The 3,950-nt window shown below is 37.6% G+C and overlaps 1 long non-coding RNA gene across 1 annotated transcript in view; it reads left to right on the top strand.

The window, feature by feature from the left end:
- LOC117622440 overlaps window positions 1-3,950 on the top strand; it is a 20,202-nt gene continuing 16,252 nt past the window's right edge. Inside the window, exon 1 of the long non-coding RNA XR_004584988.1 lies at window positions 1-126. This is a non-coding gene — a long non-coding RNA (uncharacterized LOC117622440). The remainder of the gene's footprint in view (window positions 127-3,950) is intronic.

Raw genomic sequence — 3,950 nt, 5'->3', positions numbered from 1 at the left:
GAAACAATAAAACACGCGATGGCAGAAGAATAAGGCACGCAAGAAGAAGACGAAGAGCCCACCCTTCCAAGACGAAGGAAGAGCTGCCATCTCGAGTTGAGCTTGCGAGAATTCTATGCCAATCAGGTAGGTGTATCCATAGCAGTGTTTATGTTTCGTTCTAAATCTGGATTGTGAATTTCGAATTGGGGTTCTGTGATGGGTTTATAATTTTGACAATTTCTGGGCAAGGTTGAGAGACCAATTTATGCGATGGGTTTTACACCTGATTTCTTGTGGGTTTGTTGATTTCGAGTGAATGACAATGGGTTATTCCTAGGTGGGGTTGTTTCAAAATTTGAGCCATGAGTCATTGATTTGGGGGTTCTGTGATAAGTTTTGATTTGAGTTCTAATGGGTAATTCTTTATTTCAGTTATAATGATGAAGTCTGGATATAGGTTCTAATGGGTAGTTCTTGATTTGGGTTCCATTGATGAATTCTTGATATAAGTTCTAATGGGCAATTTTTAATTTGTGTTCTAGTGGTAAATTCTTTATTTGGGTTCTCATGATGAATTCTTGATATAAGTTCTAATGGGCAATTCTTGATTTGATCCTTGATAAAAATAAAAAAATAAAAAAATAATCTGCAAAGAAAGAATGATCCCAATTTTGTGTGATACCGATTATAACAATTCCTAATGGATGGTGTTAATATTTGTTGTACTTGTACTTGGAGTCTTTTCTTTAGTTCATTCGTTTTTTGATTGAGTGATTAGTAAGGAATTTGCTTAATTTAATTCAAGAATGGAAGTATAGAGGTTTATCTATACTATATTTAAGAGAATCCTCTTTGTCAATTAACCAGGAAGAATTTTTATAGTGTTGTAAAGTATAAAGTAGTGGGGCCCACTTACTATTTTTTTGTAGACTTTGGTGCATGAGTTTATTGTAGATTCACGGGTGTCATTCACCCTTTTCCCTATAAAAGGCTTCTCTCTTATGCAAATAAGATGAGACTATGATAAGAGAAGAAGAGAATAGAGGGAAGAAAGAAGAGAATAGAGGGAAGAAAGAAGAGAACAGAGTGAGAGTCAGAGAGAAGAGAAAGAGTGGAGTCTATCTGAGGAGAAATTCTGTCAGTGTAAACACCACAAAGAGACAATATAATTCCACTCAGAGAAAGAATACTACAGTGGTACTTCTCATCTCACTTTACTACTACAACGACATGCAAACTTTCTTTTTTGTGTTCTCACAATTTCTATGTTGTTTAATCCATGCTTGTTTAATTTACTTCTTTGTAACGTAATTTGTAATTTCTATGTTGTTTAATCCGTCCTGTTATTTTATGGTGGTGTAATTTTTTTTTACCCATCGCGTTGTAACACAAATTATTGTAATAAAATGATGGTGTGATCTTAAAACCCATCTATTATATCTTGAATAGTGGTGCAGTTATATTGCCCACAATATATGATATATTATGCACTTCATATATATTAGGTGGAGGTTTTTATCCCCACATTTATTTTATTTATGGTATGGTGTAGGTTTATTACCCATACGGCAATATTTATTTAAAGGTGTGGCGCGGGTTTATCGTCCACACAGCTGCCTTTACTTTTATTTAAAAAGTATGGAGCAGAATTAGTGCCCATACAAGCACATTTACTCTTACTTAAAGTATGATGTGGAATTAACCCTCATACTTTATGAATTTACTTTACCGCACATTTATTTTTATTAAAAGTATGATGTGGAATTAACCCTCATACTTTATGAATTTACTTTACCGCACATTTACTTTTATTAAAAGTATGATGTGGAATTAACCCTCATACTTTATGAATTTACTTTATCGCATATTTACTTTTATTTAAAGTATGGTGCGGAATTAACGTCCATACAGCAAGCAATTTACTTTATGAATTTACTTTACCGCACATTTAATTTTATTTAAGGTATGGTGCGGGTTTATCGTCCATACCAGCAAATTCATAGCACTTTATTTTTATCATCAATTAATATACCTGAATAATGAGGGCCTGAAATTCCTATTAATAAGTGGCTTAATGTCCCAGATCTCGAACCTAAAGTTTTGGATGGCAAATTTGGCAAAACTAGAGTTTGCTGCCTTGGACCTTTCCGGGGACAACTATTTATCATGGGTCCTGGATGCCAAAATTCATCTACGAGCCAATAGCCACGGACAAACAATTGTAGATGAGAATGATGCTTCGCCTGAAGAGAATGCGAAGGCCATGATCTTTCTTCGCCGCCACATCCATGAAGCGCTGAAAAGCGAATATGTGGTGGTTGATGAACCGTTGGTTCTATGGAAAGCTCTAGGTGAAAGATACGATCACCAGAAGACGGTGACTCTCCCAAGAGCTAGATACGAATGGACCCACTTGAGATTTCAAGATTTCAAGTCAGTGTCCGAGTATAACTCTGCTATGCACAGAATTACCTCATTAATGAGGCTATGTGGGAAAAATATATCTGAGGAGGATATGCTCGAAAAAACTCTGAGCACTTTTCATGCTTCAAATGTCCTCCTTCAACAGCAATACAGACATAGCGGTTTCAAGAAGTACTTGGAACTTGTATCTTGCCTCTTGTTAGCTGAGCAGAATAATGAGCTCTTATTAAAGAATCACCAATCTCACCCAACGGGCTCAGCACCACTTCCTGAAATAAATGCTGCATCTCAGGAAGTGAATGCCACTTCATCTCGTGGCAGTATCCACAAACGTGGGCGAGGGGGCAAGCGTGGCCACTGGCAAGGAAGTAGAAAAAATCGTGGTGCTCGTTCAGAGGGTTTAGGTCCAAGGAGCGGTCCATCCACGAATGGCAAAAATGCATCCCGTAATAAGGGAAAGGCACAGATGAGCCATGTGCCTAGAAATGTTGAAAGCCCTTGTCACAGATGTGGTGCAAAGGGACATTGGGTGCGCCATGTCGTACGCCCAAGCATTTGGCGGATCTCTATCAAGCTTCACTTAAGAACAGGAAAGTGGAGATAAATTACATTGATCATGCTCCGCCAGCCACAGACGGCTCATCAGAAATATCGCGTCAGCTAAACAAGACGCATCTGGATGTTTCTGATTTTGTTACTAAAAGAGGGAATGAAGCTTATGAGTCCGAATTAGATTAAATTCCTTAATGTACTATTTGTATTAGCTGAAGTGTTGTTTAAATTTCAATCCAATAAAAGTGGTAATGTTTTCTTCTTTATTGATTCAGCTTATTTTACTTATTTGAAGGCATGGATGTAAATTATGGATGCCCTCAAAACAAAGGCTATGGCAAAGATATTTGTCTCGCAGACAGCGCAACTACTCATACGATCCTTCAAGATCGGAAGTATTTCTCAAAATTAATGCTTACAAAAGCAAAGGTAACAACCATATCAGGTCCTGCAGATCTGATCGAAGGCTCAAGAATAGCCCAAATTATGTTACCAAATGGAACAATACTGTCCATTCCAGATGCTTTGTATTCATCTAACTCCAGAAGGAATCTGTTGAGTTTCAAAGATATACGTTTGAATGGCTACCATGTTGAAACAAAGAAAGAGGAAAACATGGAATATCTTTGTATTACCTCCAGTGATACCCAAAAGCGTATACTGGAGAAGCTTTGTGAGCTCTCATCAGGGTTGTATTATACAACCATACGGACAATTGAGGCACATAGTGTCATGGACCAAGAGTCCATTGACTCAAATGCTTTTAAGCTTTGGCATGACAGGTTGGGTCATCCTGGATCCACCATGATGCGCAGGATCATCACCAACTCTAAAGGACATCCCTTGTTGACTAAACACATTATGTTATCAAGTGACATCTTTTGCCAAGCTTGTTCACAAGGGAAGTTGGTGATCAGACCATCACAACCAAAGGTTGATGTTGAGTCTCCATCATTTTTGCAGAGAATTCAAGGGGACATTTGTGTACATCT

This window comes from Prunus dulcis, chromosome 3 (genome assembly GCF_902201215.1).
Source record: "Prunus dulcis chromosome 3, ALMONDv2, whole genome shotgun sequence".
NCBI lineage: Eukaryota > Viridiplantae > Streptophyta > Magnoliopsida > Rosales > Rosaceae > Prunus > Prunus dulcis.
This window is presented reverse-complemented; position numbering and strand designations above follow the sequence as displayed.